The 17,535-nt window shown below is 36.5% G+C and overlaps 1 pseudogene; it reads left to right on the plus strand.

Annotated features, from left to right (window-relative positions):
- Nucleotides 1-1,925: 1,925 nt before the first annotated feature.
- On the plus strand, nt 1,926-8,649 carry LOC129499389 (glucose-6-phosphate isomerase-like; annotated as a pseudogene).
- Nucleotides 8,650-17,535: the final 8,886 nt, after the last annotated feature.

Genomic DNA, 17,535 nt, shown 5'->3' on the forward strand with positions numbered 1-17,535 from the left:
AGTATAAGTCAAAAGCAGCTTTTGAATAAGAGATACTGCTGAATAATTTAATGACATCAAGGCACCAGATGAAGCAGTCACCTCCCAGATTTGATCCAACAATGAGAAAATGAAGCCAAAAACAGGAATGGAAGACTGGAAATACATACCTGCATGATCCAGCTTTGGTTGGTGACTAGACAATTCCAAAGAACTTTCATGTCTATCAGCAATAGGGCTTCTAAGTGAAGTAGGAGGATTTCGGGATATGAGCAATAAGTTGTGCTTTGTTAAAGATATAAAGGTAACCTCCAAAGAAAGAATGAATAAAATATATAACAAATGAGAAAAGGTTAAAAGTTAAATAAAGGATGCCTGGGTGGCTCAGCTGTTGTGTGTCTGCCTCCGGCTCAGGGTGTCATACTGGAGTTCTGGGATCAAGTTCCACATCAGGCTCCCTGAGGCGGGGAGCCTGTTTCTCCCTCTGCCTATGTCTCTGCCATTCCATCTCTATGAAGAAATAGATGGAATCTTAAAAAAATAGATAAAAGTTAAATAAATGTTTTCAAAACTGTTTTATTTGGAATTGTTTTTTTCATACAGCCCATAACTAGAATGATTGCTTTTTCTGTTACGTAGCTTACGGTGAATTTCAGACTACTATCTTATGGGTTTATAGGTGTGCAAATAAAATATCTAAATTACTGTTTTCCGATCAAGTGGATTAGAATAGCCTGTAAAAATATGGTAACATATAGACTCTTATAATCGTATCCCAAATTCACAGAATCAGAATATCCAGGGATGGTGAGTAGTTGCTGTTGTTGTGATTGATGATGATGATGATGGAATTCTTGGAGTATGATTTTTGTGGTCAGTCAGGTTTGCAAATCACTGGGTATCATTATGAAAGACGAAACACACAAACCTTAAGGTACGTATAAACATGTAATTTGAATTCTGGAATGTGTAAATTAAGGGTATATAAAGAAGAGGTACTTTCCATAAAGATATATGGCCAGTTAGCAGCAATATTGCATAAGAACCTAGGTTTATTAAAAATAGTCTTCTATTGGCTTTGCTTATTGCTTCCCTTTACTTCACTTCTCATAGATAGACCATGAAATTTAAGACTTAATGTTATGCAGCATGTACAGTTTCTTGCATTAGCTATAAAATACCTTTAAAACCATGGGCCAATAAAACATTTTACTTTTGTAAATGATAAATATCAGGAAAAACTTAAAAGAAATTATTCTTAAATTTCCATATATATTTATGAACTTGGAAGATCATTTTATCAGAGATGAAAATATGAAACAGTATATTATGGTTGCCTCTGGGAAGTGTGATGAAGGCGATGTAGGGGTGTAAAGTGGGAAGGATGATTATTTATATTGTACATGTGTTATAAATCATATTTTCACATTTTAAAGGTATACAGAAAAAAAGAAAATATAACTTATCCAAGAAAAGTCATTAGGTTAGTTTTTCTATTGCTGTGTAACAAATTTAGCAGCTTAAAAAACATGCTTAACTGACATGCTTAACTTAACATTAACTGACAATTTCTGTGGTTCAAGAATCCCGGTACATCTTACCTGGTCATCTGTAAAAAAGTAATTAGTACAATGGCCAGGGCTGGATTCTCATGTGGAGGACAGACTGACTAGAATTGAGTCTACTTCTAGTCTCACTCAGATGGATGGAGTAATTCATTTCCTTGTGATTGTACACTGAGGTCCCTGACTTCTTGCTGCCTGTTGTCTGGAAGCTATCTCTACCTTCTAAAAGCCTTCCTCAGTTGCTTGCCATCTGGATGTTTACCTCAAAGCCAGTGAAGGAATCTTACATAACACAGTCATGAGAGTGACATCTCATTATCTTTATGATCAGAATAAAGTCACAGGATGAGCTATGTCTCAGTTTTTCTAGATTTTGTCGACATGACAGAGTATGTTTTGGAAGAAAGCAAGTATTTGTTGAGACTCTATTCTGTGTTAGGCACTCGGTTAAGCATTGTAAAATACTGCATATTTCTTATTGGCACTCCTGTAAAATACTGGTGCCACCAGTTCTCTTTTCTAATGAGAACTCAAGAGTTCCTTTTCTTATGTGATACAAGTATCAAGTGTTAGACCGTGTTAGACCGTGAATTGAAACAAAAAACTTCCCTTAATCAGAGCTTGTCTATTTCCATTCTACTACATTAGCATTTTAGAAGACTAGAGGCTAAAAACAGTTTTCTTGCTTCTCAATTTGAATAAAGTAGTAGATGTTAAATGGGCAGAAGTGAAAAGAAGGGGATGTAAAGAGAATGAACAGAAGTATGATTAAATCCACTTACATAAAATTTCACAATGGAATTAATTCAGTTTACACTATTTTTAATTATTGATTCCAAATACACAACGTTGACACTTAAAAAGAAATTCTTTATAAATAAGCTTTGTGGATTATGTAGCTTGATTTCCATGGCACATAATCAAATCTGTTTTTTTTTTTTTTTTTAGGGAAGAGGTGAAGAATTTACAGCATTCTCCAAATGGTCTTTCCTTTGACAGACAGATAGTAATAAAATCCACTTAGAAGTTCCAATTTTCTCTTATAATTGGCAACAGTAATTTCTACATTTTAGATTAATTACTAAGAATTTTCATTTCCCATAGGTGGCAGCATAAACTTCAATAGAATATTCATTACTAGCAATATTAGTTCAGATTTTCTTTTCTCATAATGGCAAAGTACTATTTTGAGGATTTTCTGATTCCACTGAGTCCATCTTTTGAATCTATTTAAAATGCTTAGAGAGTAATTTATTTTGTTAAAAGTACAAATATAAGTAAAAGTAGATGTACAAGTACAATTTTGCATCATTTTTAGAGACAGCCTTGCCATTTCATAATGAATAAATGAAAAAAATAACTAAGATTAAAAGCCAAAATTAGTAGTTGTTTTAGTTGACATGGTTGGGCCGTTAATATACCACTTTCAGAGTTGACAATGTAAGATGATTTTACAGTGGTCAATGAATTCTCTTATCATGCATTGAACTCTCCTTTTTGTATACATACAAGTATGTTGTGTGTAATGTTATATGCAATATTGTCTGGTTGAATCAGCTCTCTCAAAGTCTGTATTTTAAAAGTTTGCTTGTTTCTTTGGATTTCGAAAGCAGTCAAGAAAATGAATGTCAAAATATTAAATCAATTGCAAGTTTATTATTACATATCTTTTGAAATAGTAGACAATTTTTCACTCTCTAAAGTATAATATTTAAATTCGACTTACTGAAATTCTAAAAAAAACCCCAAACAAATAGAAACAAATAAGCCTTCTGTTGTAGTTAACCTTAGGTTAATGTTCAACTGGAAAGATGTTTTTACTTTAAAGTGTATTTGTTTCCTTTTTCATGTTTTGATAGATCTCTTTTCTTCTATTATATAAATTAGCTCTTGAGAATCCACTGTATTCCAGAGAAATTGCATACTTCAGGAAAAGCCCACTGGATTTTAGGATGGGATATTTTAACATATTTGTCTGCCTTTAGGTGTTTTGTTTTATGTTTCAAAGGTATGGTAGCAGTTCAACACTCAAATATCTGCCTTTTATAACTTCAGATACGTTCCAAAACAATGAGGTATATTGTTGACAACGAATTAAATGTAATAATCAAGCAATTAACCAAGGGTATTTGCAGCACTATATAGAGAGACAAATTAAGAAGACTACCATGGTATCCAGAAACCATCTGTTAACCAATGTCAAATTGATGATAAAGAAAATTGAGTTCCCTTGGCAGTTGGTTTTTCTCCAGCTGCATACAGCTATAAAAGAGCCATCAAAGACAAATCTGCATTTGTTGTTAATTCAGAAATGCAGTAGATAGGCATTGAGAAACCTCCAGTGACAACTTTTTATTCTGAAAGTTGATGCTAAGATTCCTGGGAAAGTTACACATTGGGCCTTGGATCAGCATTTAAGACCATCTCAATATGGTAAAACGATGATCAGTACAATTCTCAAATGCAGTTGTGTACACACAAATATAATAAAAATCTTCTCAGATGAAATAATGAGTGAATCACTTCTAAAGTCATCAACTATACCAAGGTTAGTTGAAAACATGTGTTTACCCCAAACATATATTATTGCTCATATTCTAAGGTAAGCCTCACTTTAAGAAAAGCCTACGATGAAGCAGCATTAAAAAATAATCATAAATTTGAAAGGTCTTTATTACTAAACCCTGACAAAGACTAATGCCAAAGACTTAACAAACTTATCCTACAGAATCATTATAATACTAACACTCAAAGGAAACTTTAATGCTTGAAACCTTGAAAGAGGTTGGGATCTGGAGTCAGGCAAAAGTAATATTTCAAATTCACATTTCAACCCTTATTAATTATATGACCTTGGGCATATTACTTAATCTGTGTTAGTGTGTATATAAAATGAGAATGATAATAACCTTGCCGGGATGTTGAAAGGATAAAATGAATTAATGGATGTCAAAACTTATTTCTGTCAAATAAAACATTAAATGTCTTATCAATGGATTATTGAAGTAATGCTAATTGCTAAGGACTTTAAGCTTATTGTGGAGAGGTCACTGGGCTGAGGATCAGGAAATCTAGCTTGTTCTTCTAGCTTTGCCATAAATTAGCTGCGTGACCCTGTACAAATCATTTAGGTTCTCTGGACCTCAGTTTACTTTTTGCTAAATTGAGGTTAGGATGGGGATGGAATCAAAATGACTATATTTATTCTCAAATCCACTCATTGTAACTATTTGAGTTAGATTTCAAAAAATAAAAGCAAAATATAAAATATATTTGTAGAAGAACACTGTTGAAATCATTGCAATCTGTTATGTGTGTGTTTATTGCTGATTTTTAAAGGAAAAATTAAACAGTAGGAAAAGTCAGCTTTTACAGTCCACTTAAGGTTTATGCTTTTATTAGAATGCATTTAATGTTAAGTAAACATGTGTTTAATTTATTCACTAAAGCTTCCTAGTTGAACCAGATTAACCCAAAATGGTGTCTGACTTTTCTTGTACTAGCAGCTTACAATTTTAGAGTTGAAGAAGATATAAAAACAAAAAACAAAAAACACCCTACTTATCCTTTCCCCATTGTGTGGCTGAAATTATAAAACATTAAATAAAAGGAGACATAACTTTACATGAGAGAGAACTGGTTCTAGAACCTACTAAGTTTATTGATTCCTAGATCAATCTTTGTTTCATATCACATTTCACTATTTTTAACAATCTTGAAAATGATTCTATCTCAGTTACTTTCTCTGTTTTTTTTTTAAATATTTATTTATTTATTTATTTATTTATTTATGATAGTCACAGAGAGAGAGAGAGAGGCAGAGACACAGGCAGAGGGAGAAGCAGGCCCCATGCACCGGGAACCCGACGTGGGATTCGATCCCGGGTCTCCAGGATCGCGCCCTGGGCCAAAGGCAGGCGCCAAACCGCTGCGCCACCCAGGGATCCCACTTTCTCTGTTCCTGATACCTTATCTGATTTCATTAACTTTGATTGAAATTACTACATTTACTTTACTACTGCTATGTTGAACAAGTATTTCACATTGGATGATCTCAAAATGCAAATGTTTGGCCTACCACTGCTACTTTATAATGAATCCCCCACCACCATACCACCATTGTATGAAAACTTAGCAACGCTCATCATTTCTCAGTTCATTCCTACATATCGGACTTCCAATTGTCATTTCAGGTTACAGCATACAGTTTCAATTCAGAAATAGTAAGAGCTACTTCAAGATAGTAACCCATATTTGAATCCTCATTAAAAAATAAGAATATGGGGATCCCTGGGTGGTGCAGCGGTTTGGCGCCTGCCTTTGGCCCAGGGCGCGATCCTGGAGACCCGGGATCGAATCCCACGTCGGGCTCCCGGTGCATGGGGCCTGCTTCTCCCTCTGCCTGTGTGTGTGTCTCTCTCTGTATGACTATCGTAAATAATAATAATAAAAAAAAATAAGAATATTTTGGGACGCCTTGGTGGCTCAGTGGTTGAGTGTCTGCCTTCGGCTCAGGGTGTGATCCCATTCCGGGGATCGAGTCCCTCATCTGGCTCCCTGAGAAGAGCCTGCTTCTCCTTCGGCCCGTGTCTCTGCCTCTCTCTGTGTCTCTTGTGAATAAATAAATAAAATCTTTAAAAAAATAATCTTTTCCTTTTAGGCATGGTTGGCTTCTTTATGCACTTCTCCTTCCATTAGGTAGAGGCTATCTTGAACTTAAATGATGAGTGAATCCAGAATGAGAGAGAAAGCTAAAGAGCAGGATTGTTTCTATTTGGCTAGTTACTGCTAATGTAATAGCAAGCTTAAATTAAATTTAAATTATAAGAAAACATATGCAGGGTACAGTAGTGTTTTAGAAATAGTGAACAAATAAAAACAAACAGTTAAAAGTAAAATAGTTTTCTTCAATAAAGAAACAAAAGCAATACAATGGAGAAAATGTTGTCTTTTCAACAGTGTTGGAACAAGTAGATACACATGAAAAAAAAAAAAAAAAGGAATCCAGACACAGACCTTTATACCTTTCATAATAAAGATATCAATGTAAAATAAAAACTATAAAACTCCTACTTGGTAGGACAAAATACAAATGACCTTTTATTTAGAGGTGACATTTCAGATACAACATCTAAAACCTCATTCATAATGTAAGAAATAAATTGGACTTAATTAAAATAAAATAAAATAAAAAAGTTCTGCTCTGTGAGAGACACAATGAAGAGAATGAGATGACAAGCCATACATTGGGGAAAAAAAATATTTGCAAAAAATACATCTGACAAAGAACTAAAATATGCAAAGGACACTTAAAATTCAACAATGAGAAAATAAACAACCCGATTTTTAAAAATGGGTCGAAAATCCTAACAGAATTGGTTAGCCGCGTGCTGCCCGCCACTCTTCGCCTTCCGAGGGGGTGGGAGCCCCTGCACCCCGCTGCTCTGGCCGTGGCTGCGCTCACCCCCAACCTGCAGTTGCAGAAGCTGCAGAAGAGGCATCGCGGGCAGGGCTCTGACCTCAACTCGTGCCACCTTTTCGAGGGGGACAAGGAACGTTGCACCCGCTTCGGCTTGCTCCTGAACACCAACCGTGGGCATATTCTGGGACCGACCCTGTGATGCACACCCCTGTGATGCTGAGCCCAGAGGTGTGAGGCTGCCCGGGAGCGCGTGTTCAATGGCGAGATCAGCTTCACGGAGGACCCGGCAGGGCTGCATGTGACCTTGCGGACCCGGTCAGACACACCCATTCTGTGGATGGCAAGGATGTGATGCCCGCGGTCCACAGGGTCCTGGAGAAGGTGAAGTCTTTCTGCCAGGGGTGCCTGGAAGGGGTACTCGGGCTAGGCCATCACGGACGGCATTAACATTGGCGTTGGCGGCTCTGATCTGGGGCCCCTCCAGGGTGACTGAAGCCCTTAAGCCATACTCTTCAGGAGGACCCTGGGTCTGGGTTTGTCTCCAACATCGATGGGACCCACATTTCCAAAACCCTGGCCGCCCTGAACCCTGAGTCCTCCCTGTTCATCATTGCCTCCAAGACTTTTACCACCCAGGAGACCATTAGAAATGCGGAGACAGCGAAGGAGTGGTTTCTCCTGTCCGCCAAGGATCCTCCTGCAGTTGTGAAGCACTTTGTCGCCCTGTCTACCAACACGACCAAAGTGAAGGAGTTTGGGATTGAAGCTTAAAGCATGTTTGTGTTCTGGAACTGAGCAGGAGGATGCTACTCGCTCTGGTCAGCCATTGGACTTTCCAACTTTCCACTGCACTGCACATGGGATTTGACAACTTCCAGCAGATGCTATCAGGAACTCACTGGATGGACCAGCACTTCCATACAAGGCCCCTGGAGAAGAACGCCCCTGTCCTGCTGGCTCTGCTTGGCATCTGGTATATCAACTGCTTTGGGTGTGAGATGCAGGCCATGCTGCCCTATGACCAATATCTGTACCGCTTTGCTGCCTATTTCCAGCAGGGTGACATGCAGTCCAATGGGAAGTACATCACCAAGTTCAACACTCCTGTGGACCACCAGACGGGCCCCTTTGTGTGGGGGAGCCAGGGACCAATGGTCAGCATGCCTTCTACGAGCTCATCCACCAAGGCACTATGATGATACCTTGTGACTTCCTCATCCCAGTCCAGACCCAGCACCTGATAAGGAAGGGTCTGTATCACAAGATCCTCGTGGCCAACTTTTTGGCCCAAACTGAGGCCCTGATGAAGGGGAAGTCGACAAAGGAGGCCTGGAAGGAGCTGCAGGCTGTGGGAAAGAGTCCAGAGGACTCTGAGAAGCTGTTGCCACACAGGTCTTTGAAAGAAATCGCCACACCAACTATATTGTGTATTCTATTGTGTTCACCAAACTCATACCATTCATTCTGGGAGCCTTGATTGCCACGTACAAGCACAAGATCTTCGTTCAGGGTGTCATCAGGGACATCAACAGCTTTGACCAGTGGGGGATGGAGCTAGGAAAGCAGCTGGCCAGGAAAACTGAGCCTGAGCTTGATGGCAGTAGCCCAGTCACCTCTCACGACTCTTCCACCAATGGGTTAATCAACTTCATCAAGAAGGAGTGTGAGGTCAGAAGCCAATAAACACATGCCCAGCTGCAGTCCTTGTAATCGGTCCTTCTTGTCTCTCCTCACCAGAGATGTGCTGCACAGTCTTTCCCAGAGCACCCTCTGGTTGTGGGCTTGGAGCATAAGCCCTTTGGGGGAAGCTGGTCTGGAATTGCCACCCCTGCCCATCCATGTCCATGTGCCATCTGCTTTATGATTGGCTGAAGTGTTTTAGTGCAGCTGATTTTTCTGACCATGTTCACTTTGTTCGTGTGCCAGATAGAAAAATAAAGATGCCACAAAAGAGGTTGTAGGCTCAGCCTCTTCTTATCTCCAGAAGTGGTGCTCTACACAGGAGTTAGGTGCCCAGTAGGAGTGATGTGCCTTGATTGAAGCTTGACTGTAAGTGGTGAGCAGGTTCAGAATAGAGGATGGTCCCTTGAGAAGAGAGTAGAGGGGGGTGGGGCATGATCAAAGTCACAAGAGCAACTTGGCTTCTGTAAGCAAACCCCTTCTCCTTTGTCCACTCCTCACCTCTGTGACTTTGAAGGAATTACATACTTCTATTCACTGGATAATTATAAAAAATTGCATTAAATTATGTCTGTTTTGGGTGAACAACAAAAACAAAAAACCTTAACAGAATATTACCAAAGAACATACACAAATTACAAATAAGCATATGAAAATATGTTCAACATCATATGTCATCAGGGAAATGCACATTTAAACAATGAGATACCACTGCACACCTATTAGAATGATGAAATTCCAAACACTGACAGCACCAAATGCTGGAAAAGATGTAGAGCAATAGGAACTCTCATTCACTGATGGTGGGAGTGCCAAATGGTAGAGTCATTTTAGAAGATAGTTTTGCAGTTTCTGACAGAACTATTATGTTCTTACGATACAAAGCAGCAATCACAAAGAACCATAATATCTTTGGTATTTACTGAAATAAACTGAAAACATATCCACACAATAATAAGCACACAGATGTTTCCAGTAGCTTTATTCCTAACTGCCAACACCTGGAAATAACCAAAATGTCTTTCAGTAGGTGAACAGATAAATAAACTATGGTACACCCATATGATGGAATAACATTCAGTAAATAAAGCAAATAAGCTATCAAGCCATAAAAAGATGTTGAGGAGGCTGAAACACGTATTAGTAAATGAAAAAAGCCAAACTGAAAAGGCTGCATACTCTATGATTCCAAATATATGACCTTTTGGAAAAGGCAAAACTATGGAAAAAGTAAAAGGATCAGTTTTCAGAGGTTAGAGAAGAAGGAGGGATAAAGAGGCAGAGTACATAGAATTTTTAGGGAAGAGAAACTATTCTGCATGACACCATCATGGTAGATACATCTCATTATACATTTGCCAATACCTATAGAATGGACAACCCAAGAGTGAACCCCAATGTAAACTATGGACTTTGATATGTCAGTGTAGCTCATTGGTTGTAAAAAAAAGGTACTCTTTTGGTGAGGAATGGTAATAGTGGGGGTTGAGGCAGAGATTACATGGAACTCTGTACTTCCTGTTCAGCTGTGTCGTGTTATAAAACTGCTCTAAAAAATAAAGTCTATTTTTAAAAAGGTAAAGCAGGAGAATTTAACTTAATACTTTAAAAAAAAGAGAAGCTGAATTTTTTGTAAGATACCTGTATAAACAGTTTTTAGCACATTCAGTTGGAGGTAAAAGTAGTTTTAAATACATTTTAAAATAGATAAATGTCCCACTACAAAATGAATTACACTACAAAAGGGAGGGAGAACAAAAACAAAGACAGCACATCAGTTGTAATTCATGTAAGGTTACCTACCAATCTTGGGTCTGTTTTAAACAATCTCTAAGGTAAAAAAAATCATTAACCAAAATACAGATGGCTACATCAAAAATCACTAAAAAAAGTTGATTTGTCACAGAATACAAACCAAAATATATCTACTTCATATTCTAGAATAAATTAGATATGACTACTTTATAATTGCTAAGCAAAATATACAGAAAAGAGAGTGTGAGTTTTTACCATAAATGGTTAGAAATGAAATATGATAGCTGTAGAGATTCAACATTAACATGTTTGATCTCAGACTAGCTTTAATAAATCATATTCATTCTTTAGAAGCCAAGAAATGGTTAATCAGTATAGCACAAAATAGAAAATATATATACTTCCATGTGTTTCAATATATAACCTCTATAATAGCATCTACCTCAATATATTCCATTACTTTATTTAAATATACACATAACCTCCTGTGGAAGGGATTTGTATGAATAACACTTGGCATACTGGCTGGCATAGCTGACTCTCAAATGCATGAATAAATGAAAACCAGGAATTGAGCTACAGGGTAGAATAAGGATAATTATACTATTTATTATTTCTGAAATGTATACTCTTAGCTAGTCATTATATACTTTAAAAGTATTATTCTGCTTGAAGTGACTGGGTGGCTCAGTCAGTTAAGCATCTGCCTTTGGCTCAGTTCATGATCCCAGGGTCCTGGGATTGAGCCCCCACGTCAGGCTCCCTGCTCAGACCAGAGTCTGCTTGTCCCTCTCCCCCTGCCCCTCCCCCTTGCTCACACTCTCTCTTTCTCTCTCAAATAAATAAATAAATAAATAAAATCTTTAAAAAGTATTATTCTGCTTAATTAAATTATTTATGATGTATGTATTACTTTTCATCTTTGAAACAGAGAAAAGTCACTTAAGCCCTTTGACCACACAGTCCATAAATGGAACCAACAAGTTTTATCCAGGCAAATGTGAAGCATTTGCACTGCCGTTATACCATATACCTAGAAATTGTACAATTTCACTAACTCTTTTTACTTGAGAATAAGAAATAGTAAATGGTTTAACCAGGTAACATAGAAACTTAATCCAGTGTTCATTTGGCACAAAGAAAGAGTTATCAATCAGTCTGTATTCTCTTTGTGTTCTGTCTGTATTAAAGACCTCTGACTAATAATGACTAGCTAAGAAAATGGCTACAAACCACTAAGACATATGAAGTAAACAGAGTTTACTAGGAAGGGGAAAAAATAGCCAGGGCAGAGTAAAAACAGCATGCCAATGAGCCTCCAGGAAATAGTTGAAGTGAACAAGTAAGATGTTATGACAAGATTTAGGGAAAAATATTCCCTGGGAGCTCCAGAAAAAGCCACAAAGGACCATAGTTTTGATGTTACCTGTAAGGAACCAGGGAGATTATTATTACCCCATTGACTTTCAAGTTATTTACTACAATCAGTCCTTCTTGCCTAAGGTAGGTACCATCAATGTGTGCTATTAATACAAGCTGATACCTCTGATAAGGGAGGTGAACAGGTTTAAGGGGTAATGTTCTATTCACTGGTTTATTACAGAGAAAAAGAGATACTAGAATGATAGAAGAAATTATGTACAAAAGGCTAAACAGAATCTGAGGAGAAAAAAGAGAGATAGCTGCAGTTTTTACTTATCTTGGGCCTTTTCTTTTTTTTAAGATTTTATTTATTTATTCATGAGAATACATAGAGAGGAGAGAGAGAGAGAGGCAGAGAGAGAAGCAGGCTCCATGTAGGGAGCCCAACGTGGGACTCGATCCCAAGTCTCCAGGATCGTGCCCTGGGCTGCAGGCAGCACTAAACCGCTGAGCCACTGGGGCTGCCCTTTCAGAGCCTTTCTTATCTTGAGTCTTTGTAGCAGACATGGTTGAAAAAATTTTATATGCTCAAAATAAAAATTGAAGAGGTGTAGGCCACAGCCCAACTATGGTTATTTTAATAAATAAAATTAGGGAGTGATAGCTAACTTGAAGTCACTTGCTAATAAAGAATACAGACAAGGAAACATTGTCACCCATAATAAGGAAATAATGGGGCTGAGGCTCAACTACTTGGTACCTACTGTGATCCCTGTACCTGTGCAGGAAGAGAAAACTTAAGAGGGTTTAGGTGTGGCAGCCTATGGAGACCAAGAATTTGTCATTGGTAGATGAAAGACAACATAGTGACAGGGTATATTTAGAATAATGCCAGAGAATGAGGTCTCCTAATTTTGCTCTCTTCTCATGTAACTTCTGCTTTGGCTATTAAGATGTATGCACAAGGTTCACACACAATATTTTAATGGCTGTAACCACTCTTGCCAGACTGTAAACTAATCCATTTTAGATTGAAGTTTACTGTAGAAATCTGGGTCAAAATGACAAATAGAAGCCTATGTGACAGCAAAGAGAAATAACAGTAACTCTACACAACTAGTAAATATACAGGCCCATCTGAGGGAGAATCTAAAACTTCCAAAGTCAAATCATGTCATCCAAAGCACAAAATCAGAAGTTGGAATGACTATATTAACAAATAAGTGAAGTCAACAAGTATTTGAAAAGTCAGGACAAAAAAAGGGCATAGCTTAGCTTTTCTCAGAAAAATGAAGAAAGGATTAAGTTACCTACATCTTCTCCAAGTGAACTTTACACTGAAAAGAGTAAAACAAACAAGAAAAATAGACAACTTCAAAATAGAGAATAACACAGTAAAAGATTACCTTGATTCTTAGTTTATAGATCTATGCCATAATTACTTATATAATAGAGAACTGAAGAGAAAAAGTGGCAGCATGCAAGATCACTGTTCACTACATTTTGGGTCTAATACAAACAGAAAATGTATAAGACAGACAAATATTACCCTAGTAGTGAACTTCCTATTTATAGAAGTGGACAAGAAAAAGCTGCCAAAGATGTTGTAAAGACACAGTTTTCAGTGGCCATGAGGTTCTAATAGATGAACTCTAAGGTACCTTCCAAATACTAGAACTACCAAGGTTAAGAAATCATTGTCATCTTTATTATCATAAAGAAGCATGCCATTTATTATATTCTATGTCCATGTTAAAATTAGTATGTATAAATTTAGGTAGAAAACTCAAACAGGCTGCTTTGTTCCAGCTTCCGAATAGACCCTTTAGTATTGGATAACTTTGAGTAATTCAATTCTTTGCTTCTTTCATTCTTGTCCAATTACACATATATTAAGCAAGCATATACAGGCCTTAAAAAGCTAGAGCTCATGTGAATACAAATGATAATAAAAAAGATGATGCAATTATGTCACCCTTAATGTTTATATAAAATAAGATTTTTGATATATCACGTGGTTTAGCAAGCCATATGCTTGCCAGCTTTTTTAATTAATAAAAGCGTACATAGGAATCTCTCATGAGGAAGAACAAAGGTGCAATTTGAATATTTCCTATTAACCTGTCCCACCCGCCCCTGCCCAAAGTAATACTGCCAGCATCAGCACCTCCACAGTGATTTTATCTCTTCCAAATGATGGGAAGAGACTGAATTAGGAGAAGACAGGAGAAATTTGGCTTATAAAACCTGTGAATAATTTTTTTCTGGGATAGGCTTAAAGAGGAATCCACATTACCCATAAAATTCCTTAATACTCTGACAGGCAATCTCCTCAATTTTGAATAAAAGGACCACAGTCAAGATATCTGGTTACTGTATTACATACCCTTATATGAAGCATAAATATTAATTTGTATATCATAAAATTTCCTCAAATGTAGAAGATACACAAAAACTACTTAATAAATATTTATTTATTTTATTTTTTTTGTAGAGAGAGAGCAAACATGCAAGTGGAGGGGGAGGGGCAGAGAAGAGGGAAAGAATCTTAGGCAGGCTTCACACTGAGCACAGAGCCCATCATGGGGCTCAGTCCCATGACCCTAAGATCATGACCTGAGCCAAAATTAAGAGTCCAAAGCTTAAAAGACTGAGCTGCCCAGGTACCCCAATAAATATTTTTATTTATTTATTTTTCCAATAAATACTTTTAAAAGAAAAAATGAGATTCACCTCTTAGTTGTTCACTGAAAGAGCATACATAATGAATTGTGATCTCCCTTAGGCAACTCTCAAAATGAGGGGAATAATACATGGATATAGAAAACAATATATTGTTCAACTTGTCTATACTAATTACAACGTACAAAATCCTACTTACCACTCTGAAAGTAATGTGTAACGTCCAGTTTTAGGCATATAAACAATAAAAACAAACATCGAAATAGGAAAATTTCCTACCTGTCAACATGAATTATGGTCAAAAGTATTAAGAGACAAAGAAGACATAAATTGATAAATATGTAGCAGAAAGTACAGGCCTTAGCTATTACACTAGAATTGCTTTTCAAAATAAAATTTAAGAGAGATTATACCTTCAAAAATTACCATTAGCTTCTATTAATACAAATTTAATTCTAAGTTTCTATAGAGTATGTTGTTGGCCATGACTGAAATTCTAAGTGCTCTTCATTAATATTAGAACTGCAGGCAAAGATTTTTCTAAGCCTCCAGATGCAACACTTTGATTCCTATAGAGTGAGGACTGTTTCAACAAGAGATGTTAGGTAGAAAAGCAGAAATAGAGTTGACAGGCAGAAGAAACTAGGCTATCCCTGAGTCAAGGAGACAACAAGCAACTAACTTAAGAAAAATGAGAAAGGATGGATTTAAAAGAAATTGAATACAATTAAACTTAAAAAAACACGTCACAATTTCATGATAAACAATAACAGTATCTTGTATTCACTCAGCTCATTTTACATATACCAAATGTCTTGGTAGAAATTATTGCATTAATGCACACAACAATTGGTCTCTGATATGGACTGGAAGTAGGACATATTACTCCTGTTTAAAAGTTGCAAAAAGTCACACAACAATTCAGTGATTTTCTGAGTAAGATAAGAATCCAGGCAGTAATTAATCAATTTTAATTTTCTAATTTATTTCTTTGCTTGTATTACCAATACAAAATGTTTTTTAATTTCTTCCCTTATTCAACTGGGTGAGCACTTCACCATTTGTTGATGTCAGTTTGTTATCTTTGAACAATGATTAGTTGCTTATGAAAAGCATTATTTCTCTCTAACTTCTAAGGACTTCAGAGCAAACAACATCGCACAAGAGATATGAGGTAGGGTGCTAATATCGTAGGCTAGAAACACCCAGAAAACAAAACAAAAGACATTATTACTTCTCAACTCTTTTGAAAGGCAAATATGTAATATATGTCTAAACATCAAAGTGATGGAACAGTATGTACTGATCTGTGACAATGATTTAAAATATACACTACTTTTCATATTAGATCTTAATTGAAAGAGGACACTGGCATAAATCACTCATTTACACTAAAAGAGAATGATTTTCTTCTCAACTCAAGGCAATAAGGCAGTGTCCCCTCACTTCAGTGTAGCCATCACAAGCATAACCAAGGTAGCCATTTCTCACGTCATGTCATAAAATTAAACTAAAAACAAAAAACAAAAATCAACAATTTTCTAATGACTGATAGCCTCCAGGGAGCTCTACATTGAACAAACGAATAAATAAAAAAGCAAACACACAAATAAATATATCCCTATTACATGGAGTAACTGATGTCGGTTAGAAAACTGTGATTTGGATTAAAATTTTTTTTCTGCATTAGCAGAAAGAAAACAAAAATCTTAGCAGAGTAGATTAACCTACATGTTAAGGGTTTCTGAAGTCTACAAAGGACAATGCTTGCTAATACTTATTAGCATAGGAGAGCGCTCCTGCTGTTCCTAAAGCTTATAACACATTGTCAGCCATCATGTTTTAAATGACAACATTTTGGAACAATCTTCAACTATCTGGTTCCCAAGCCAGCCAGCCAGCCTGTCAACATCAAGTCAACATTACCAGTTTCTCTTCTAGCAGGAGGTTTACTTAACAGAGGTATCTCCACAGTCATCCTTGGCACACCTGATCACAGGAACACATGATGTACACAGCTGCACAGTCTGGGTTTGTGTTGAGAAAGATTTTAGCAGATGAGCCATAAAATTTGAAAATATGCAGCCAGGGAGGTGGGTAGTATACACCCTCTGTTCCATAAACATCAGTCTTCAGATTTTGTTCATTAGTCTCTCCAGGTAAGTAGAAAACTAACAAAGTTCTGAAAAAGTATATGAATATGCTGTAAAATAAATAGATTAGCTATCATGAGCTGGCATAAATAAATGTTCATCATTTAGATGTATCACTATATATAACAAATGAATGAACACATCAGCCAGAATAATGTTGGGAAACTAAAACATGAAATTAGGCCCATGAAAACATGAGGGACAAATTCAGAAAGATAAACAAAGGTACCTAGACTTATCTTGCTCAGAAGGTAAAGTAGGAGTTAAAAACGGAGGGGGACAATCCAGGAGATTCACCTGGCTGTGCTTGTTGTGGACATGAGGTGTTGTGAAAAACTGCTCTATAAAAAAAAAAAAAAAAAAAAAAAAAAAAAAAAAAAGGGAGGAGAGATAGTAATCATGAATTTGTTAATGTGTCTTCCTCTGTGTGCCTTTTCAACCCAGCACTGTTGTATCCAGTTGATTCCTAGTTACTAAATAATAATTTGTATTGCACTACTTCCCTTGGAGAAAAGATTAGTCCATAAAAAATCTTAGGGACATATGAAAGATCTTTCTTATTTAGTGCAGATAAAATAAAAGTTTTATGCTTTAATAATATTATTCAGTTAACGATGTAACTTTTTCTTTATCGTTAGTATTTTTTAGTTTAAAATATTTTGGAATGCTAATATATTGAAAATTTTTCTTTTATCAACTAAATGTTAGTAATACAGATAGACATATGTACCTCACTACTTTCTCCAAAAATTTACTACTCTTTATATTATTTTAAACATATGTACATATTAATAAGGACAATAGCATTAGAATCACATTTTAGGACATAAAAAGAAGCCTAATATATGCAAAAAATAAAAATAATAAACCTAATCACTGAATAGTTGTCAAGTCTAGAGCTGATCTTGGATGAGTAAATGATGTAGAAATTAACACT

Source organism: Nyctereutes procyonoides, unplaced genomic scaffold (genome assembly GCF_905146905.1).
Source record: "Nyctereutes procyonoides isolate TBG_1078 unplaced genomic scaffold, NYPRO_anot_genome, whole genome shotgun sequence".
NCBI lineage: Eukaryota > Metazoa > Chordata > Mammalia > Carnivora > Canidae > Nyctereutes > Nyctereutes procyonoides.